The following is a 24,981-nucleotide window of genomic DNA, read 5'->3' on the forward strand; positions in this document are numbered from 1 at the left end:
TTTGGGTACAAATCAATTCCTATAAGTAAACGCAACCATGCTGGTACTTTTTAGTGTCAAACCTGCGAGTGCATGCGCTAGCGCATGCATCTTACTTGTGAGACTATGTTGTGTTAAGTAAAGGTGTTGGAGCCCACTTGTCGCTCACCATTTGATGGTTTGCGTGGCACTCTTCTGTGCAGCCTGGTAATTCGTCAAGGCATGCCTGGCATCATTTCCAGTCCTCTATTTGGAGTATGTATCAAGCGCTCATTAATTCATTTTAATTAGTGCCCATCAGCTGCTCCCAACGTGATCGAGGTACTATTTGTTCTTTTTAACTTCTAGTGCCCCGCAAACAGAAAGCTTGTGACTGCCAAAAATGTGCCCAGCAGGACAAACAAAATTGCAAAGTCTTATTTTTTAAAACAAACTTTCTTTTATTTTGTTGCGTCATCTTTTCTCAGTTTCCACTCATGTTTTAATTTGTTTTTGCTTGTGGGCACTGTTATTAAAGGAGGACAATTAACTTGTTTGAAATATGCAAGACCTATTACATTGCAAAGGCTTGTTATATTTTGAGTTTGCATTTCCCCAAATCAAACACTCAAACTGTACTGCATACCAGTATGGATGATGTGACTCCTACACCATGTAGTCCTCTGTCTTATGTAACACTTCCTATACACTGATTTACACACATATGATTGATTTGCCTAGCAGTAAGATCTGCTTTCTTTATTGAGAACAGGGGTTGTGTCCCGCGTCAGCATCCTGTGGATCTAGCTGATTAGTTTATTTCCCCGCACTTAAAAAACAGATCTTAGTGAAATGTTGTTCGTAAATCGCTGCCAGCCACGAACGTGTACTACATAAAAACTGATTAAAGGTGTTTGAGACATGATTTTATTTCCATGGACATAAATCGAAAAGGAAGTGGCCTAGAGGCAAGGTCAGCTCACAACGCTGGGTGGGAGAAAATGTGTGCTGACTCAGTGATCCCACACACAAATGTGAGGAAAATGTGTTTTATTTTTAAGCTAACTTGGAGGTTTGCAGGGGATTATAGGGAAGAGAAGGTTGGATGATCTATGCAAGTCACACCTTCCTGACCTTCCTGGACTCCCCCAGGTGTCGAGTTTTCAGAAATGTTTGGGTTTGGTAGGTTTCCCTAGAAGGCTACCGAGCCCGGGACCAAGAACGCAGGTTACTCCCTTACAAAGCCAGGTTGTTTTGTAATACATTTTGTACATATGTTGAATAGGCTAATCATTTTTCAAGGCCATTGGAAGCAGTCAAAATGATGCCAGTGAATAAAGGAGGACAACTTAGAAAAGGAAAGAAACGGGGACCATACAAAAAATGGTTAACAGAGGTAAGCTCACATTATGAAACATTACACCAACTCTGTTCAAAGTACACTTCAGTCTACAAAACTGATTTACTCACAAAGGCCAGTAACCTCAGAAACTCACCAAACTTATAGGCACCCATTTTATCAGCCTTAAACAATGAAATGGTGCAGTAATTGTAACATGCAAACAGGGTTTAATTGTCAAGTTTTGAGGGCACGTTAACCTCGTAAGCCACAAGACCAACTTCTCTGATTTGTATGAAGCAAAGTCAATACAACCACACTCATCCTCAGGAACGTTATTGTACCAGGACATTATTTGTTTATTCTCAAGTCTCATCCTAAATCCCTGCAAATGAGATGAGTGCACACAAGACACAAAATAATTCACGCTGGAAGTACAAGAATTGCTCTATAAGTGGAACTTTTGGAAGCCGTAAAATGTCCTGTGCTACACATTACCAAGTGCAGAATAGTATTAATTGTCACTTATTTGCATGATTGCAGTCGGAGCATTTCATCGAAGAAGGAGATGGCAACGTTATATAGTATACAGTACCAAAGAGAGTAAAAGAAGGATCCTTGCAGACCTCAAGCAGAGCAGATGACATTCTCCTCAAAGGTGCAGTATGAAACTACAAACTCATTTTTTCCTGCTTGCATTAATTGATACATGAAAATATATTGTTGAAGGGTTGTCACCTGTAAAAATAGAAGTCCTCATCAACCCACCTTCGGTTTCTGTCTTCACAAATGTTATTGGTTGTTGACCCATGTTATATTTGCAATTTAAATGTATTTCACTTACTAAATGTATAATAATGTTTTTTCTTTTGTTATAGTTCTGCACACATCACCTTCTGCGGAGCAGTGTACATTACATTCAGACAACACTACTGTGTTACCAGATTATACCCCACCAGTAGAAGACACAGATGAAGATCCAATGGACAGTGTTTGGGATAAGCTTTGTACCAGCTTAAAAGGTGAACTGCATGCTCAGCTCAATGATGATTTAATTAATGATTCAGATTCTGCTTTTGAACAACTTATGGATCAAGTTGGATATACCATTCAAAATGAGTATGAAGAAATTGAAGTTTGTTCTGGTCAAACCAACACCACAGATGAATCAGCACCTATTTTTGAAGGCTCCAACAAATGCTCAGGGGTGGTCATACTATTGCTTTGTTGCTTCATTATTCGTTTCCGCTTGAGCGATGAGGCAGCTGGATACATGCTGAATCTCATTTATTTGCTCTTACCACGTGATAATAGAATGTTCAGAACTATGTATCACCTTCACAAATATATTTTAAAAAGTGTTAAAGCCCCTAGTATTACTTACTATTGTGCCACTTGCTATACACATGTTGATAAAAACACTCAGGCCTGTCCTAACCAACATTGTGTGAAAGATTTGACTCAAAGTGACTCTGGGGGTGATTCTAACTTCGGCGGGCGGCGGAGGCCGCCCGCCAAAGTTCCCCCACCAAAATACCGCTCCGCGGTCGAAAGACCGCTGAGGGTATTTTGGGATTTGCCCTGGGCTGGCGGGCGGCCGCCAAAAGGCCACCGCCAGCCCAGGGCAAATCAACCTTCCCACGAGGACGCCGGCTCAGAATTGAGCCGGCGTAGTGGGAAGGTGCGACGGGTGCAGTGGCACCCGTCGCGTATTTCAGTGTCTGCATAGCAGACACTGAAATACTTTGTGGGGCCCTCTTACGGGGGCCCCTGCAGTGCCGATGCCATGGGCATGGGCACAGCAGGGGCCCCCAGGGGCCCCGCGGCACCCCCTACCGCCATCCTGTTCCTGGCGGGAGACCCGCCAGGAACAGGATGGCGGTAGGGGGTGTCAGAATCCCCATGGCGACGAGGATTCTGCAGGGCAGCGGGAAACCAGCGGTAGACTGCCGGTTTCCCGCATCTGACCGCGGCCGAACCGCCGCGGTCAGAATGCCCTGCGGGGCACCGCCGGTCTGTCAGCGGTGCTCCCGCCGACCCTGGACCGCCGGGGTCAGAATGACCCCCTCTGTGTCTTATTTCATTCAGCATAGCCTAATTGCGCAGTTACAGACTATGTTTAGACGAAAACATTTTACAGAAAAGGTGAGGAAACATCGATTTGATCACTATATGGAGAACGAGAAACAAACAATGAAAGATGTATATGATGGGAAAATTTATTTGGATTTATACAAGAGTGGGTTCCTGAAAAACCCCAATAGCCTTTCATTTTCAATGAATACAGACGGTGTTCCTGTATTTAAAAGTTCAAAAATATCAATGTGGCCAGTGTACTTGATGGTAAATGAGTTACCCGTATCCCAAAGAAAGCTCCGTGAAAATATATTGCTATATGGTATATGGGTTTCCACAAAAAAAGCCAATAATGTGGTCTTTCTTAAAGCCATTATATGATGAACTTGTACATCTGGGAAGTGGAGTGTCATTTAAAGATCACAACAACTGTAGTTTTACTTGTCATGCTACACTTCTGACAATCACATGTGATTTACCAGCTCGCTGCCTTGTTTCAAACAGCACCCAGTTTAATGGCAAGTTTGGGTGCTGGCATTGTCTACAAGAGGGTGAAGTCACTGTTTCAGGAAAAGGGCACTGTAGGGTATTTCCTTAAAATGTTCTAAACCCAAAAGGCCCACCAAGGACACTGGATACTATTAAATCTGATGTAAACAGTGCTATAGTTAATATTGAGAGTGGACTTGCTGATTACAGTGTGAGGGGGATCAAAGGTCCCATGTGGTTCATGTTTTTGAAACATTTTTGTGTAACCAAAGGGTTTGTTATTGATTACATGCATGGTGTCTGTTGTGGCATTATGAAACTGCTGCTGACCATCTGGTTCACTAAAGAATATAAGCATTGTTCCTACTCTTTTTATGAAAAAGTCAAAGTATTTAATGTCTATTTGAAACAGATAAAACCCACACTGGATGTTAGTTGAGTTCCAAGGTCTATTGATGCACTACCATACTGGAAGGCCTCAGAGTTTCGGAACTTTCTTTTATTTTATGGAATACCTGTGTTAAAACATGTTTTAGATAAATGGCGCTATCTACACTTTTGTGTACTTGTAAAAGCAATTCATAATCTCTTAACTGACAACATTACCCAAGAAGATTTAAATATAGCAGAACAGTGTTTACTTCTGTTTGTGCAACTGTCTAATGATTTATACGAAAAAAGATTTTTGACAATGAATGTTCATCAACTGGTCCATTTAGTAGACAGTATAAGAGCAGCAGGGCCTCTGTTTATTTCTAACTGTTTTGTTTTTGAAGATCTTAATGGTTTCCATTTACAACACGTGCATGGTACGGTAGGCATAGAAACACAGATTCTAGATGCAGTAAACATGATACAAGTAATACCTGTGTTGAAGGAGAATCAATTGCCTCCTGATAGTGATGAGACGGATTTCTACCAGAGTATGATGTGTTCATATAATAATAGAAAACGGTACGTAAAAATAGAAACTTGTATTTACAGTGTTGGGTCTACATACCCTTACAGCTTAACAGAGAATGAATATATAGCAGTAACTCAGATTGCACATATTTCAGGCTCTGATGTAGTAGCCTATAACAAAATATTCTTAGAACAAAGCAATCTTCTTGTTTACAGCTCAAATTACACTCGTATTCAGAGGAGAGACCAAAGTGTAATAAAATATATAAGAGAAGCCGGGGTGTTTGCCTATGGCCGGGTCACTAGATTCATTCAATGTAAGCAGGCAGACTTGTCTATTAACTTGGCACTCATGATTCCACTTAAGTGTGAATCCTATGACATCAGGGAACCAGTTCATATGCTAGTAGTAGATAACAACATCACAGCTATCAGGTTATCAATGATAAAATGTGTCTGTTTTTACATTCAAGTGGAAAATGAATCATTTGTAAGTGAAATGCCAAATCAATTTGAAATAGATTAAGGCAAGCATGTTACAAAGTTCTGCTATTTGCATGTCTCTCGGTATACAACATTTAATTTGAAATCATCTAGATCATCCCAGTTAACCTGTGCTCCAGGGACCCTTGGAGGTCCGCAACACTTACTCAGGGCTCCACGACTGCTTAGAAAATATAATGCTGACAGAATAATAAAGTGTATATCAATATAGAAGCAAAATGTCAAATTGAAAATGCAAATGTTTTCTGTAAAACTACAGCAATGTGAAATTGTAATTAATAATTACTTTGGTATCCTTAGATGGATTTGTGGGAGCAGTGTAAGCACCTCAAGTAGAATACAGTGTGGCCGATGGGTGGCCCCAAATGAATTTAGGAAAGTTTCAACCTTGCGCTTAGAAATACAATTTTGATTTTTCAGATTGTTTTTTTTTTTACATTTGTTTGTGAATTAAATAAAATATTTCAACATTTCTGTATTTGTTTGATGAATGCTTGTTTTGTAATTTTGTGTGTTAATTTGAAGTTCAAACTCATTTTCAAGTTACCCTTAAAGCATGAGGAATAATTACATTTTCTCAAGTCTTCAGATAATCATTTTTAAGTAATCCTTAGATCATCAGGAATGATGACACCTGAAGTCTTCAGATACTAATTTTCAAGTCATCCTTAAATCATCAGGAATAATGACACCTTGTGAAGTCATCAGATAATCATTCTTAAATCATCCTGAGGTCATCAGGACTTGTCACACTTTGTGAAATCATCAGATACTCATTTTCCAGTCATCCTTGAGTCATCAGGCTCAAGTTTCCAAACTTTGCTGATGACTTCAAGAGCTTGATGATGTCAGATGATGTGAAAATGACTTCTACAGTAATTGGATGATCATCCAATGACTCTGGGATGGCTTCTAAAGTAATCCTGTTTGACATGGGTAGTCTTAGAGAAAATGGTGTGTTCCATTATCTCCTATACCCCGGGGGAACTTAGGGCGTATACGAACAGCCCGGGGGATTGCTGCCGCCTCTGCCCTAATCTTCGGTTGGGGGCCTGGACCTGTCCCTCCTGTGAATGGTCTATGCAAGAACCGAGAAGTTCAGAGTTAGGGCAACCTAAACAAAGTCTGGTTCTTCAGCTGATAAACTTGCTCCTTGCCTACACATATGCTAGATATAAATCTTCTTTTGAGCGAGCAGTCACTGGCCGCCCTTTTTCTGACAGAAATCGGGTTTTGAAAGAGTTGCTTCATGTTCCTAGCTGCCCGGAAGCAACGGTAGCTTCAGCGGAACACAGCAACAATTTTGCCTCATTCTTCTTAAAGAAGATCGAGGATATCTATAAGAACTTTCCAGGTAAAGATGGGTTAAGTTCTGTTCAGCCCACTGAGGATAAGGAAGGCGATAATACTCTACAGAGCTTTCCCTCTATTTCTGAAGAAAGTACCTCCTTGCTTCTCAGTAAACTGAAATCTGGCTCCCCTTTGGACCCCGAGCCTCCTCATATAATTAGGCAGGGAGGTTCAGCCATAATACCGGTGATAACAGAGCTGTTAAATAGCTCCTTACAAAGTGGCAGGGTACCGGCATCATGGAAGCATGCAATAGTGAAGCCCTTGCTAAAGAAACCTAACCTAGATGGTGCCGAACGTAAGAACTATAGGCCAATCTCTCTTCTACCAATCATGGCAAAATTAATTGACAAGTATGTCAATACACAAATATCTGGTTTTCTGGAAGAACATAATATTCTGCATTCCACGCAAATGGGCTTCAGACCTGCCCATAACACCGAATCAGCTATGATAGCGGTCACGGAAGAAGCCAGAAAACGGATGGATCTAGGACTGGCGACAGCCGTAATTATGTTGGACCTAAGTGCCGCATTTGAGACAGTCAACCATGGACTATTTAATCAAAGAATGGAAAAATTTGGGATTAAGGGCCAAGCTCTTAATTGGCTGAGTTCCTTTCTTCAAAACAGAACGTTCCAGGTGTTAGACCGCTTTTTCTTCTCAGATCAGTTTAGATTTCAATGTGGAGTACCACAGGGCTCATCATTGAGCCCGACTCTTTTTAATATCTATATGGCTCCCCTGGCAGAAGTTGTGGAATCTTTTGGTGTATCGCTTGTTTCATATGCAGATGACACGCAGTTAGTAGTCTCTTTTTCTTCTGGTAATGAGGTGGAGAATTCAGTGTTACCGGCCTGCTTGCAAGCTGTGGTGTCTTGGATGACAGAGAGTAGGCTTCAGCTTAATGAAGAAAATACTGAAATACTGTTTTTAGGAAGGTTGTCTAATCCGGCGAAAAATACTTTGCCAGCAATACATTTAGAATATCTACCGTCACCAAAAGACCACATTAAAGCATTAGCAGTCTGGTTGGATTCCAGACTAACGTCAGACTATCAGGCTAGGAGACTTTCAGCTACCTGTTTTGAAATACTGAAGTTACTTCGCAAGGAATTGGTTTGCTTCCTCCCCTGGCCAAAAGACTTACAGTACAGGCCCTCATTTTATCAAGGCTGGACTATGGGAACAGTCTCCTCCTGGGATCCCCAGAGTATGTGGTTAATAAACTACAAATAGTCCAAAATGCGGCTGCTAGGTTACTGTTTAACATGCATAGGTTCTCTTCGGCTAAGAAAGCTTTGATCGCTCTGCATTGGCTTCCAGTGAGGAAAAGAGGAAAAGAATCAAGTTTAAAGCTCAGTGTATTTTTCATAGAGCTTTATATGATAGAGGACCTCATCTATTGAAAACACTAGCTTCATTTTATGAACCTACAAGAGCTTTAAGATCCTCTTCTAAAGCCCTGGTTGCGCTCCCTAAAGTAAAAAGAATAACTTGGGGAGGCAGATCTCTGAAGTATCAGGGAGCAAGACTTTGGAACTCTCTGCCACTTAATATCCGTTTGATGAGACAAGAGACAGAATTTCGGAAAGCCATCAAAACATGGCTATTTTAATTCCAAGGTAGCATTCTTTTTTGAGGTATCACCTTCCCTCCAGCTTGTTTAATATTTAATCCGATTAGCGCTACGAAGCCTCCTGGTAGATAGGCGCTATATAAAACATAGTAACATAACATAACATAAAGCTGCACCTGTGTTGCCTACATCTGTCATCGGCGATGTTGTTAAAATTGCCATCTCCCGGTAGCCTCCAAAATTGTGCTATTTGTTTTGGTCATATACAGAGTTGCTTGATGGGTTGTAAACTAGTCCGAGAGCTCAGACAGAATTAATGTTAAATTTTGCAATGTGGGAATACATAGGCCAACAAAATATTCCGAATTGAACGCTCACCCGGGTGAGCCGAGGTTACAGATGCATCCCCTTCTTTCTGTGAATTTCTGCGTTCTTGATAATTATTCCATAGGGGATATATTAGTATCACTAAGAAGCACCATCCACTATTCTTCACCATAGACCGCTTAACATAATTTCAAGGAACGAAGCGCTGGGGGAAGGTCAGAAACAGAAATTATGGGAGTAGCCTCAGCAGCAGGATAATTCAGGATAAGAATAAAACAATACCCCTGTGGTTAAACTAGCATTTTACGAGCAACAGTCAAAAAATAGCCAAGAGCAAAGCATTGATTTAAGCTCGTTTGCACCATTTGCTTTTGGGAATGTAAAAAGAGCTAGTTCCCGTCAAATGCATATTTTATCCAAAATAATTTGAATTTCTTTCTGTATAACATTCTCAGAGTTCAAGGAGTAACTATGATGTTGACGATTTTTCTAAAATCCGATTGGACCATGATAAAATTTTTGAAGTGCGTCTGACATTATGTAACCTGGGTTTTATGCTCAATGTAATTTATTAAAATATGAATCTCAAGCATGGGCATGCTTGAATAACAAAACGCTATGTGCATCAATGTCGTACTTATTGTGGGAAGTTGGTATAGTTGTGATTTTTTTCGGAAGGAAGAATATACTTTGACAGAGAGCAAAATTATGGCAGCCAGAGGTATTCAACCCAACAAAAGAGAACGTAATTGTGGCAAGTCAAATCGCTTCCACCTCTTCAATGTATTAGTTTGCCTCAGAGTATGAGCAGTTGGCTGCAAACACTCTGATGTTTCTTGCACTGCACTAGGCATCCTTCTCTGTGCTCCTTATCGATCGTGAAGTATATTTACAGGCAAAATAGGGTTAGTGGAAGTGACATTGCATAAAGATTGAGCCCTGATTTCATTGCAGGAAGTGACATCATGTGTGCTTTGAAATAGATGAAACTGAAACATAAAAAACTTCAAAATCTTAAGTAACCAGAAACAAACTAGGCATTTATTGCACAAGGAAGAGCATAGAGATTATACATATTACTTCTGGATCTTTGCCGGCACCCTTCTGCAGAAACTGGAAAATTGGGTGGAGGAATAGGAACTGCTCTCACGTAATCAAACAGGCTTCCATCCCTGCTTGAGCGCGACAGATAACCTAGTTGCTCTCTGCTCTCTACCATCGAAACACACTCAGAAAAAACGAATTCTTTATAAGTACTTTATTTTTCAGACACCTTCGACTATGTTGACAGGAACTTGCTGTGGCGATAGTTAGCCTCATTGAAAATCCCAGCCAATTTTCTGCTGGCACTACAACTGTTGTACTCTGACACTTGGCAAAGGTTAGCCTGGGCACAAGTAAGGGTCTGTCTACAACCACTTCTCCAGGACAAGGCTTAAAACAAGGTTGTGTCCTTGCTCCTACATTATTCAATCTGTTTATCTCAGACGTGACCCCAGCTCTGGATGAGGGTGTAGGAGTCTGGCCTGGCTTATAGTGGGTACCCGATGGTACTTACACCTTGTGCCAAGTCCAGTTATCCCTTATTAGTAGATTAGTAGTGTTCTAGCAGCTTAGACTGATAGAGGTAGCTATAGCAGAGCAGTATAGGCTGAACTAGGAGACATGCAAAGCTCCTACTATACCACTTATATCATATAGCACTATATCATAAGAAACACAATACTCAGAGTTACAAAAAATAAAGGTACTTTATTTTAGTGACAGTATGCCAAATGTATCTCAGAGGATATACTCCCTTAGGAGGTAAGTAAAACACACAAAATATACACACAAACCAAAATCAGGTAAGTAAACAGTTAGAAAAGTAGTGCAAACACTGTAGAATACAGTAAGATGCAATAGGAGACAATAGGCCAAGGGGCAACACAAACCATATACTCCAAAAGTGGAATGCAAACCACAAATGGACCCCAGGACTACTGTAGTGTGTAGAGGGTCGCTGGGAGTGTAAGAAAACACTAAGGGTGTCCAAGATACCCCACCCCAAGACCCTGAAAAGTAGGAGTAAAGTTGCCCTACTACCCCAGAAAGACAGTAAAGTCGAGACAGGGTATTCTGCCAAGGCAACAACTGACTGCAAAGCACTGAAGACGTATTTCTGGACCTGAGGACATTTAAAGGAAGGGGACCAAGTCCAAGAGCCACGTAACTGTCCGGGGGGGGCAGAAGCCCACTAAACCCCGGACAAAGGTACAAAAGGGGTGCCTCCAGGTGGAAGAAGCCAAAGATTCTGCAACAACGGAAGGTGCCAGGAACTTCTCCTTTGGTTAGAAGATGCCCCACGGCGTGTTGAAGGATGCAGAAAGACTGCAAACAAGCCTTGCTAGCTGCAAGAGTCGCAGTTGAAGAAAATGGGTGCTGCCTGGGCCCAGGAAGGAGCAGGAGGTCGCCCCTTGGAGGATGAGACAGAGGGGGTGCTCAGCAGCACAGAGAGCCCATGCAGAAGCAGGCAGCACCTGCAGAAGCACTTGAACAGGTGTTCAAGAAATCTGAGCACAGCGGTCATCTCAACACAACAAAAGAGGGTCCCACGAAATCGGTGGTCAACTCAGTGAGTTGAGCAATGCAGGACGGAGTGCTGGGGCCCTGGCCTATGCTGTGCATGAAGGATTCCTTGCAAAAGGGCACAGAAGCCCTAGTAGCTGCATATCATGCAGTACACAGGATTACTGTCTGACTTACCTCCACCAAATTTGGACAGAAGGACCACTGGACTGTCGTGGTCACTTGGATCCAGCTCCTGTGTTCCAGGGACCACACTCGCAAGATGAGAGGGGACCCAGAGGACCGGTGATGCAGAAGTTTGGTTCCTGTGTTAGCAGGGGAAAGCTTCCGTCGACCCATGGGAGAGTTCTTCTTGGTTTCCAGTGCAGGGTGAAGGCAGACAGCCATCAGAGCATGCACCACCAGGAAATAGTTGAGAAAGCCGGCAAGATTAGGCGCTACCATGTTGCTGGTAGTCGTCTTGCTACTTTGTTGCAGGTTTTGCAGGTGTCCTGGAGCAGTCAGCGGTCGATCCTTGGCAGACGTTGAAGAGAGAGATGCAAAGGAACTCTGGTAAGCTCTTGCATTCGTTATCTGATGAGAAACCCACAGGAGAGACCCTAAATAGCCCTCAGAGGAGGACTGGCCACCTAACCAGGTAAGCACCTATCAGAAGGGGTCTCTGACGTCACCTGCTGGCACTGGCCACTCAGAAGCCTCCATTGTGCTCTCACACCTCTGCATTCAAGATGGCAGAGGTCTGGGACACACTGGAGGAGCTCTGGGCACCACCCCTGGGGTGGTGATGGACAGGGGAGTGGTCACTCCCCTTTCCTTTGTCCAGTTTCGCACCAGTGCAGGGGCTGGGGATCCCTGAACCGGTGTAGACTGGCTTATGCAAGGAGGGCACCATCTGTGCCCTTCAAAGCATTTCCAGAGGCTGGGGGAGGCTACTCCTCCCCAGCCCTTAACACCTATTTCCTAACACCCTCTCTCAGAGGAAATCCTTTGTTCTGCCTTCCTGGGACTGGGCTGCCCAGACCCCAGGAGGGCAGAAGCCTGTCTGTGGGTTGGCAGCAGCGGTAGCTTCAATGAAAACCCCAGAGAGCTAGCTTGGCAGTACCCGGGGTCCATGCTGAAGCCCCAGGGATGCATGGGATTGGCACCCCAATAGCAGATTTGGCTTGGGGGGACAATTCCATGATTTTAGACATGTTACATGGCCATATTCGGAGTTACCATTGTGAAGCTACATATAGCTATTGGCCTATATGTAGTGCACGCGTGTAATGGTGTCCCCGCACTCAAAAAGTCTGGGGAAATTGCCCTGAACAATGTGAGGGCACCTTGGCTAGTGCCAGGGTGCCCTCACACTTAGTGCCTTTGCACCTAACCTTCACTAAGTGATGGTTAGACATATAGGTGACTTTTAAGTTACCTAAGTGCAGTGTAAAATGGCTGTGAAATAACGTGGACATTATTTCACTCAGGCTGCAGTGGCAGTCCTGTGGAAGAATTGTCTGAGCTAACCATTGGTGGCAAAATAAATGCTGCAGCCCATAGGGATCTCCTGGAACCTTAATACCCTGGGTACCTAGGTACCATATACTAGGGAATTATGAGGGTGTTCCATTGTGCCAATTAGAATTGGTAAAAATGGTAACTAGCCTGCAGTGACAATTTTAAAATCAGAGAGAGCATAAACACTGAGGTTCTGGTTAGCATAGCCTCAGTGATACAGTTAGGCACCACACAAGGAACACAAATAGACCACAAACTATGAGTACTGGGGTCCTGGCTAGCAGGATCCCAGTGACACAGGCAAAAACAAACTGACACACAAGTAAAAATGGGAGTAACATGCCAGGCAAGATGATACTTTCCTACAGAGGGGCATTCACATCTCTCAAAACTGGGACAGTACCTGCTGATGTCACTTTAGTGCACGGACAATATAGTTCTTATGAACCCTAACTCTTACAGGTTTGCAAAATTTGCTTAACACTCTGGCTCTTTACTGCACAACCAATTGGATGACAGTCAACTTAGACAAAACTAAAATAGTCATTTTCTGGAATGACTGCAAAATGAGGGTAAATGGTACCTGGGAAGCAGTGTTGTAGAATGGTGGCCCAGCTACAAATATCTTGGGGTCTGGCTACTCGAGCGGCACTCGCCACAGGCTTCACCTAAACTTTCTGAAACCTTGCCTGGCTTCACTGATTGTGGACTTTCAAAAACTACACAGCAAACTCCCTTTGGCAACCTGGAAACAAACTTTGACAGCAATCAAAGCAAAACTCATCCCAATGCTATCTTATGAATCAGTGGCTTTCCCAGGAAAACTGAGTTAATTTTTTAACAACTTCCAGAGTAAAGTCTGTCGCCTGCTATTCCACCTTCCCAACACACATCGCCTGCACAAATCGATTAGAATTTGGGATCCACGAGCAAGGACTAGCTCAACAAAATGCCCTTCTCAAGTACTTGTCATCTGTAAGAATGGGCCCGCTGAACTTTAAAATCACTAATCTAGAAGGAGGTTTAGGACAAAAGCCGAACAAATTGCTAGGCAGAGGCGAGAAGTGAGGCTTTAAAAGTGTTGGCCTCACAACATCCGTGGCAAGCACGCTTACCACGTCACATTTTCAAGCTTGCAGTGAAACAAGCAAGGCTATTATCCTGGATGCAACAAAAGGAACGGTTTCACAAACCCAGGCACTTGTGGCTATGTATCATACCAATAAATCACGAACGCTGCAGACAGTGCATAATTTGTAACTAAAAAGGTGCCGGTGCCCAAAGCCCTCCCCGTGAACATGCGGCTGCTGCAATTACATGTGCAAGCATGGAATACTGAGGCAGCATAATCCTGAAGCCAACTCCGGCCTCTTCAATCCATATAAAGCCACTCCCTGCCCCTTCAACTCTATCTTGCAGCTTTCTGCTTTCTCCCTTTGTGACGCTTTTTCGTCTTTCCTTTCATCCGTCTTTCCCATAAGTGTCTTTTGCTCGCAGCAAATGCTTGAGGCAGAAGAATAAGCCCCGGCCCTCAAAAATAAGTGACAGTGCTCAGCACCGGAAGCAACAAGCACAAATTAAGCACTGGCTGCAGAGCTATCTCTTTGAAGCCATCAACGACTTTAATACATAAATATTTTTAATGCTAATATTTGTCCTGTTACCAACAAAGGACGCAACGCCATGATGGGCCCCAAAACGGACTTCACTGTCATGCAGGCTGTGTCAGAGGTTGGACGAATCTTTCTTGCACATACTATGCCCCATTTTGCAACTGAAAGCTTCTACACAATCTTTTTATTGCTATTTGAGTAAGAACAAGCTGTCAGGGCTTGTTGTTTTGCTTGCAAGGCCAGACCCCCCAATTAATAGCATGCTTGGTAAAAATGATCACTTTTGTGAACACCAATTTAAAGTGGTTGCACAATAAAATGCAGGAACTATATGCTAAAGGCTCTTCCTTCTCCATCTGCATCTTCCATGCTCTGCCACTTTTTTATATGTTTGTTTGTCTCAACCAGGGAGATTTAATAAGAGTCCTTCAGGGAATAGCATGTAAATTGGACTTTTTATTCACTTCATTCTGCTAAAGTGTGATCCTCTTCACAGTCCCACTTGCTGTGAATATTATCAAGGGCAATGTGCGTGTTTGTCCTTTTCAAACAAGGAGATTTAAAGACGAGTCCTTCAGGGCATAGAATGCGAATTTCACTTTTTATTCATTCTATTCTTCTAAACTATGATCCTTTCCACAGTCCCATTTGCTCTGCTTATTATCAAAGGCAAATTTTGGGGAGAGCATGCACTGGCACTGTACATTCTATATATTTATTCTCTTATGACATCTAGTAAAGTGACCTTATTTTGCTATAGCGTGTATCTTTCTCCAGCTTCACTTGTTGTGAAATAGCTTTTTAAGTAGTATTAAGATTAATTACCGAAAAGCTTGCGCACCAGCATTTTATCATCTGAATGACTTAGGGCATCTACTTAAGTTACCCCCTGTTACCACATGTGGTTATAGAGAACATTTTGTGAGGTGACTTTAACCTGTCAAAATGTGACCCTTTCACCAGTCTTACCCACTGCATATTAACATTTAAGTAGTATTAAGGTTAAATATCAAAGAGTTTACGCACCAGCATTTCTACCACGTGTATACTTGAATTGTCAGGATATTTACTAAGTGACCTTGTTTTTGTAAAGTCTGATCCTTATTTCAGTTTTATTTGCTGTTCATTAGACTTTAAGTAGCTGTAGGGTCAATTATTGAAGAAATGACACACTAACAATTTACTTTGTGCACATTGTATTCACTAATATTGTGCTTTTTTATATCATGGAAAGGTTTTAATTAACTAAATGATGATTAATATCCTCCTTAATGCTTCTCCTGTTCCCTAAATGTTTAAAACGCCAAAATGTACCGTGCCTTCAAATAAAGTTTATCAGTCAATTGTTGGTTCGACAGGAGGACACTGATTAACAAAGGAACCTGCATTGACACTCTTGTGGATGCTCGAAATTCTTGAGAAAGTTAACTGGCTTCAATTGTGTAGGAGGTGTTAGGTGAGCCATAAAGACATATCTATAGGGAATGACCGATCAGGGTCAATATTTTGGACATAGTATTAATCCTATCATGAACTATGATTGATTAGTGAATTGATAACAAATCTGTAACAATCATATTATTCAACATGTTTTTAAACGCTGTGGACAGGTACATAGGGCCAGATGTACTAAGCAGTTTGCACGTTGCAAACAGCGAATTTCGCTGTTTGCGACGTGCAAAATGCACTTTGCAATGCACAGACCTCGTTTTGCGATTCAGTAACCTGGTTACCGATTTGCAAAACGGGTTTGCGAGTCGTAATTAGGAAGGGGTGTTCCCTTCCTAATTGTGAGTCGCAGTGCAATGAACGCGGTCGCAAACCAATCACAGTTTGCACCCTCGTTGAGAATGGCACTGCAAACATTTATTCAGAGCAGGCAGTGGCTACTGCCTGCTCTGAAAAAATGAAACTGAAATCTTAATTTTTCGTTTTTGTAATGCATCTCGTTTTCCTTTAAGGAAAACCATCCTTTGTGACCAGGGGGTCACAAATTGCGACCCACCTCATGACTATTCATGAGGTAGGCCTTTGGGACCCCCTTGCGAGTCACAGATGGTGTCAGAGACACAATCCAACATTCCGAATTGCGACTCGCAAACTGCGAGACGCTCTGACTCTCAATTTGCAGGTCGCAATTCAGAATCTTCCTACATCTGGCCCATAGTCCCATCAACAACACTGACAATACACCATTTCTAGAACATGTGTAAATAGATATCTCTTTTTTTAAGAGTGTGTGGGAACATCCAGCCAGGTGATGACACATTCATTTCCACTGAATATTGAGAGCCATCACTGTGACACGTGTATTTCAGTTGAGACCAATGAGTACTTGTTATACAACGTAATGACTCGAATTTGTGATGATACTATAGGGTAAAATCTGAAAATCCATAACACAACTAGATTCCGCTCCTCTACAATCCTAAATCCAGGTTTAAGTATCATATCAAACAAACCTTGGTGGAACCGCCCCAAAATATTCAAACCTTTATATGGTACATATATTTTGTCATAGATTTTAAGCCCCTTGAACTCTAGACTTTCTTCTATGAAACCTTCTAAATTTATTTTCCTGCCTTCATATGAGACAGACGCCCTATCCGGTGGATGCAATTTCCTATCACCCCAAGTGTTGTGAAATTATTCTGATGTAATCATCGTAATGCATGCCCCGTAGTCAACCAATAAGTGTAAACCTCACAGACCCACTCAGGCATCACGCACCCACTCACAGACCCACTCAGTCCCAGGTGCACACACATAGCTCCAGTAAGACCCTCACGCACCTACTCACAGACACAATCAAACAGTTACCGACCCACTCACAGACCCATTAAGACTCTCACACACCCACTCACAGACCTAATGGCAGCCTCATGTACCCACTCACAGACCCACTGTCATATCCACTAAAACACTGATGTATGAACTCTCACACCCAGAAAGGCAACCTTACAGCCACTCTCACCCCCAGATACACCCTCTCACACCAATGTTGACACCCAGAGAACCCGTGGCACATTTCCGCTTTGCAAGGCCAAAGGGCTATGCACAGCATGGGGTTGGGTGGCTAGGGGAGTTGGCTGCAGGGACAGGCTGTAGGCCAGGTCTTGCTGGTAACCTCCATTGCACACAGGCGAAGGTTGTGCATGGTGCAAGGTTGACTGCTTATAGGGGGTTGGCCTCAGGCTCTGAGGCTCAGTACTTCTGCGCTTGGACAAAGGCAGTGCCGGGCGGTGGTTAGATTAACGTATAGCAATGAAAATTACTATACATTTAAAAAACACAAAAATTCACTGAGAAAAACAAAAGTTACTGTGACATTATAGTTAGGAGATACATTTAAAAAACCTATGGAAATTCACTGAAACAAACAAAGGTTACAGGGATGTTATAGTTAGGCTCAAATTTTAAATGCACAAAAGCATAGCAATTCACCAGTTATAGTTAGAGTGACCTCAAGTAGCTCGTGCCCTAAGGTGACTATAACTCGCACCCTCACCATGCACTGCTGTAGGAAAGTACCATCTTTCTTGACATGTTACCCCCATTTTTACCTGTATGTCAGTATGTTTTTGCCTGCCTCACTGGGATCCTGCTGGTCAGGACCCCAGTGCTCATAGTTTATGGCCTAATGTGTGTGGTGTGTATGGTGTTTGACTGTGTCACTGAGGCTCTACTAATCAGAACCTCCATGCTTATGCTCTCTCTGCTTTTTAATATGTCACTCTAGGCTAGTAACTTCATTTACCAATCTCAATTGGCACACTGGACCCCCCCTTATAAGTCCCTAGTATATGGTACCTAGGTACCCAGGGCATTGGGCTTCCAGGACATCCATATGGGCTACAACATTTCTTTTGCTACACATAAAGAGCTCAGACAAACCCTTCCACAGGCCTGCCATTACAGCCTGCGTGAAATAGTGCACACACTATTTCATAACCATTTTCACTGCACTTAAGTAACTTATAAGTCACCTATATGTCTAACCTTCACTTGCTGAAGGTTAGGTGCAACGTTACTAAGTGTGAGGGCACTCTTGCAATAGCAAAGGTGCCCCCACATAGTTCAGGGTCATTTCCCGGGACTTTGTGGGTGCGGGGTTGCCATTACACGTGTTCACTACATATAGGTCAATACCTATATGTAGTTTTGCAATGGTAACTAGGAATATGGCCATGTAAGGTGTCTAAGATCATGGAATTGTCCCCCCATTCCAAATCTGGTATTGGGGAGCCACTTCCATGCATCCTGGGGGCTCCACTATGGACCCCTAGTACTGCCAAACTAGCTCTCTGAGGCTTGCACTGCAGCTACAGCTGCTACCACCTCACAGACAGGGTTCTGCCCTCGTAGGCTCTGAGCAGCTCAGTCCCAGGAAAGGCAGAACAAAGCGTTTCCTTTGGGAACAGGGTGTTACACCCTCTCCCTTTGGAAATAAGGGCTACAGGCTGGGGAGTGGTAGCCTCCCCCAGCCTTTGGAAATGCTTTGAAGGGCACAGATGGTGCCCTCCTTTCAGAAGCCAGTCTGCACTTCAGGGATTCCTTGTCCCCTGCTCTGGTGCAAAACTGGGCAAAGGAAACGGGAGTGACCACTTGTTGGAAATGGGGTCTTTGGTTGACAGTCAGGTTACCCCCTGTTCAAGCAAGGACCCTTAATCTAGTCAGGGTAAAAGAGAATCACCATCAGCTAACCCCTGCTTACCCCCTTGGTAGCTTGGCAGAGAAGTAGGCTTAACTTCAGAGTGCTAGGTGTAAAGTATTTGTCCCAACACACATAGTAACTTAATGAAAACACTACAAAATGACACAACACCAGTTTAGAACAATAAGAAATATTTATCTAAACAAAACATGACAAAAATCTGACATACACAAGTCAAGTTATACATTTTTAAAGATGAAACAAAAAAATAGCGCTTAAAAACACAAAATGCTTTGATGAGGTGTTAACACGGTGTCGTGATGGAGTCGTTACCAAAAAGCCGACACCAGCGGCACCGGACATGGAGTTGCGTAGACCCCCGAGTACAGTACCTACTGTGAAGAGTGAAAACAAGTTGATGCGCTAAGTAGGGGATCGCGGCGTCTGTGCGAAACGTTGAATCCGCGCACTGCTAGAGGTATTGGTTACGACATGGTGTGGTGACTTCTACAGAGTCGCGGACTTTAGGGGGGCTGCAGCGGCGTCGGGCCTGCGAAGGTCCTTGCGTTCCAGCAAAGATCACGGAGTCGGTTGCAGGCGGCATCACCGGATTCTGCAGCGGCGTCGGTCCGAAGTCGTTCGAAATCGATTTCCTTGGATTTCCACCAGCTTTCCTTCCAAGGGCCCAGGGACTGGATAGGGCACCACTTGTGTAGAGCAGGAGTCTCTCCAGAGACTCCAGGTGCTGGAAGAGAGAAGCCTTTGCTGTCCCTGAAACTTCAAACAACAGGAGGCAAACTCTCAATCAAGCCCTTGGAGATTTCTTCACAAGATGGAAGGAACACAAAGTCCAGTCTTTGCTCTCTTACTCTGGCAGAAGCAGCAACTGCAGGATAGCTCCACAAAGCACAGTCACAGGCAGGGCAGCTCTTCTTCCTCAGCTCTTCAGCTCTTCTCCAGGCAGAGGTTCCTCTTGTTTCCAGAAGTGTTTATGAAGTCTGTGGTTTTGGGTGCCCTTCTTATACTTAATTTATCCTTTGAAGTAGGCCTACTTCAAAGTAAAGTCTCTTTTGAATGTGAAATCCTGCCTGACCCAGGCCAGGCCCCAGACACTCACAAGGGGATTGGAGACTGCATTGTGTGAGGACAGGCACAGCCCTTTCAGGTGTAAGTGACCACTCCTCCCCTCCCTCCTAGCACAGATGGCTCATCAGGAAATGCAGACTACACCCCAGCTCCCTTTGTGTCACTGTCTAGTGTGAGGTGCAACCAGCCCAACTGTCAAACTGACCTAGACAGGTAATCCACAAACAGGCAGAGTCACGTAAATGATATAAGCAAGAAAATGCTCACTTTCTAAAAGTGGCATTTTCAAACACACAATCTTAAAATCAGCTTTATTAAAAGATGTATTTTTAAATTGTGAGCTCAGAGACCCCAAACTCCACATGTCCATCCGCTCCCAAAGGAAACTACACTTTAATCAGATTTAAAGGTAGCCCCCATGTTAAACTATGAGAGGGACAGGCCTTGCAACAGTGAAAAACAAATTTAGCTATATTTAGCTGTTCGGACATATAAAACAAATTACTATATGTCCTACCTTAACCATAAACTGCACCCTGCCCTTGGGGCTACCTAGGGCCTACCTTAGGGGAGCCTTATATGTAAGAAAAGGGAAGGTTTAGGCCTGGCAAGTGGGTACACTTACCAAGTCGAATTTACAGTTAAAACTGCACACACAGACACTGCAATGGCAGGTCTGAGACATGATTACAGAGCTACTTATGTGGGTGGCACAACCAGTGCTGCAGGCTCACTAGTAGCATTTGATTTACAGGCCCTGGCACCTCTAATGCACCTTACTAGGGACTTACTAGTAAATCAAATATGCCAATCATGGATAAACCAATCAACCATACAGTTTACACAGAGAGCATATGCACTTTAGCACTGGTGAGCAGTGGTAAAGTGCTCAGAGTTAAAAGTCAACAGCAGCAGGTCAGAAAAGATAGGAGGCAGGAGGCAAAAAGATTGGGGATGACCCTGCATAAGCAAAAAAGTAGAACACAAACCCCTACCAGCATAAAGCCAGGGAAGAACAATCAATACCTTATTTTTTTCCTATGTTTAAAACATACAATTTTCCCTAGTCCTTGAGCAAAAACACTGGGAAATTCATCCTCAAACGGAAGCAAATTTTTAGAATCTTTAACTACTAGGACTTGTTCCCTAGCTCCAGGTTTAAGTATCATATCAAACAAACCTTGGTGGAACCGCCCCAAAATATTCAAACCTTTATATGGTACATATATTTTGTCATAGATTTAAAGCCCCTTGAACTCTAGACTTTCTTCTATGAAACCTTCTAAATTTATTTTCCTGCCTTCATATGAGACAGACGCCCTATCCGGTGGATGCAATTTCCTATCACCCCAAGTGTTCTGAAATGATTCTGATGTAATCATCGTAATGCATGCCCCGGAGTCAACCAATAAGTGTAAACCTCACAGACCCATTCAGGCAACACACACCCACTCACAGACCCACTCAGTCCCAGGTGCACACACATAGCTCCAGTCAGACCCTCACGCACCTACTCACAGACACATTCAAACAGTTACCGACCCACTCACAGACCCATTAAGACTCTCACACACCCACTCACAGACCTAATGGCAGCCTCATGTACCCACTCAGAGACCCGCTGACACACTGACATATCCACTAAACCACTGATGTATGAACACTCACACCCAGAAAGGCACCCTTACAGCCACTCTCACCCCCAGATACACCCTCTCACACCAATGTTGACACCCAGAAAACCTGTGGCAAATTTCCGCTTTGCAAGGCCAAAGGGCTATGCACAGCATGGGGTTGGGTAGTTAGGGGAGTTGGCTGCAGGGACAGGCTGTAGGCCAGGTCTTGCAGGTAACCTCCATTGCACACAGGCGAAGGCTGTGCATGGTGCAAGGTTGACTGCTTATAGGGGTTTGGACTCAGTCTCTGAGGCTCAGTACTTCTGCGCATGGACAAAGGCAGTGCCGGGCAGTGGATAGATTAACGTATAGTAATGAAAATTACTATACATTAAAAAAACACAAAAATTCACTGAGAAAAACAAAAGTTACTGGGACATTATAGTTAGGAAATACATTTAAAAAACCTATGGAAATTCACTGAAAAAAACAAAGGTTACAGGGATGTTATAGTTAGGCTCAAATTTTTAATGTACAAAAGCATAGCAATTCACCAGTTATAGTTAGAGTGACCTCAAGTAGCTCGTGCCCTAAGGTGACTATAACTCGCACCCTCACCATGCACTGCTGTAGGAAAGTACCATCTTTCTTGCCATGTTACCCCCATTTTTACCTGTATGTCAGTATGTTTTTGCCTGCCTCACTGGGATCCTGCCGGTCAGGACCCCAGTGCTCCTAGTTTGTGACCTAATGTGTGTGGTGTGCACAGTGTTTGACTGTGTCACTGAGGCTCTACTAATCAGAACCTCCGTGCTTTTGCTCTCTCTGCTTTTAAATTTGTCACTCTAGGCTAGTAACTTCATTTACCAATTTCAATTGGCACACTGTACCCCCCCTTATAAGTCCCTAGTATATGGTACCTAGGTACCCAGGGCATTGGGGTTCCAGGACATCCATATGGGCTACAGCATTTCTTTTGCCACACATAAGGAGCTCAGACAAACCCTTCCACAGGCCTGCCATTACAGCCTGCGTGAAATAGTGCACACACTATTTCACAACCATTTTCACTGCACTTAAGTAACTTATAAGTCACCTATATGTCTAACCTTCACTTGCTGAAGGTTAGGTGCAACCTTACTAAGTGTGAGGGCACTCTTGCAATAGCAAAGGTGCCCCCACATAGTTCAGGGCCATTTCCCGGGACTTTGTGGGTGCGAGGATGCCATTACACGTGTTCACTACATATAGGTCAATACCTATATGTAGTTTTGCAATGCTAACTAGGAATATGGCCATGTAAGGTGTCTAAGATCATGGAATTGTCCCCCCATTCCAAATCTGGTATTGGGGAGCCAATTCCATGCATCCTGGGGGCTCCACTATGGACCCCTAGTACTGCCAAACTAGCTCTCTGAGGCTTGCACTGCAGCTACAGCTGCTACCACCTCACAGACAGGGTTCTGCCCTCATAGGGTCTGAGCAGCTCAGTCCCAGGAAGACAAAACAAAGCGTTTCCTTTGGGAACAGGGTGTTACACCCTCTCCCTTTGGAAATAAGGGCTACAGGCTGGGGAGGGGTAGCCTCCCCCAGCCTTTGGAAATGCTTTGAAGGGCACAGATGGTGCCCTCCTTTCAGAAGCCAGTCTACACTTCAGGGATTCCTTGTCCCCTGCTCTGGTGCGAAACTGGGCAAAGGAAAGGAGAGTGACCACTTGTTGGAAATGGGGTCTTTGGTTGACAGTCAGGTTACCCCCTGTTCAAGCAAGGACCCTCACTCTAGTCAGGGTAAAAGAGAATCACCATCAGCTAACCCCTGCTCACCCCCTTGGTAGCTTGGCAGAGAAGTAGGCTGAACTTCAGAGTGCTAGGTGTAAAGTATTTGTCCCAACACACAGTAACTTAATGAAAACACTACAAAATGACACAACACCAGTTTAGAACTATAGGAAATATTTATCTAAACAAAACAAGACCAAAATGACAAAAATCTGACATACACAAGTCAAGTTATACATTTTTAAAGACGAAACTAAAAAATAACGCTTAGAAACACAAAATGCTTTGATGAGGTGTTAACACTGTGTCGTGACGGAGTCGTTACCAAAAAGCCGCCACCAGCGGCACCGGAAACGGAGTTGCGTAGATTTCCGAGTACAGTACCTACTGTGAAGAGTGAAAACAAGTTGATGCACTCAGTAGGGGATCGCGGCGTCTGTGCGAAACGTTGAATCCGCGCACTGCTAGAGGTGTTGGTCGCGACGTGGTGTGGTGACTTCTACAGAGTCGCAGACTTTAGGGGGGCTGCAGCGGCGTCGGGCCTGCGAAGGTCCTCGCGTTCCAGCGAAGATCACGGAGTCAGTTGCAGGCGGCATCACCGGATTCAGCAGCGGCGTCGGTCCAAAGTCGTTCGAAGTCGATTTCCTTGGATTTCCACCAGCTTTCCTTCCAAGGGCCCAGGGACTGGATAGGGCACCACTTGTCAGAGCAGGAGTCTCTCCAGAGACTCCAGGTGCTGGCAGAGAGAAGCCTTTGCTGTCACTGAAACTTCAAACAGCAGGAGGCAAACTCTAAATCAAGCCCTTGGAGATTTCTTCACAAGATGGAAAGAACACAAAGTCCAGTCTTTGCTCTTTTACTCTGGCAGAAGCAGCAACTGCAGGATAGCTCCACAAAGCACAGTCACAGGCAGGGCAGCTCTTCTTCCTCAGCTCTTCAGCTCTTCTCCAGGCAGAGGTTCCTCTTGTTTCCAGAAGTGTTTCTGAAGTCTGTGGTTTTGGGTACCCTTCTTATACCCAATTTATCCTTTGAAGTAGGCCTACTTCAAAGTAAAGTCTCTTTTCAATGTGAAATCCTGCCTGACCCATGCCATGCCCCAGGCACTCACAAGGGGATCGGAGACTGCATTGCGTGAGGACAGGCACAGCCCTTTCAGGTGTAAGTGACCACTCCTCCCCTCCCTCCTAGCACAGATGGCTCATCAGGAAATGCAGACTACACCCCAGCTCCCTTTGTGTCACTGTCTAGTGTGAGGTGCAACCAGCCCAACTGTCAAACTGACCTAGACAGGTAATCCACAAACAGGCAGAGTCACGGAAATGATATAAGCAAGAAAATGCTCACTTTCTAAAAGTGGCATTTTCAAACACACAATCTTAAAATCAACATTACTAAAAGATGTATTTTTAAATTGTGAGCTCAGAGACCCCAAACTCCACATGTCCATCCGCTCCAAAAGGGAAACTACACTTTAATCAGATTTAAAGGTAGCCCCCATGTTAACCTATGAGAGGGACAGGCCTTGCAACAGTGAAAAACAAATGTAGCTATATTTCACTATCAGGACATATAAAAAATATTAATACGGGGGTCATTTTGACCCTGGCGATCCAACACCGCCAGGGCCACGAATGACGGAAG

The sequence above is a fragment of the Pleurodeles waltl genome, chromosome 1_2 (assembly GCF_031143425.1).
Source record: "Pleurodeles waltl isolate 20211129_DDA chromosome 1_2, aPleWal1.hap1.20221129, whole genome shotgun sequence".
NCBI lineage: Eukaryota > Metazoa > Chordata > Amphibia > Caudata > Salamandridae > Pleurodeles > Pleurodeles waltl.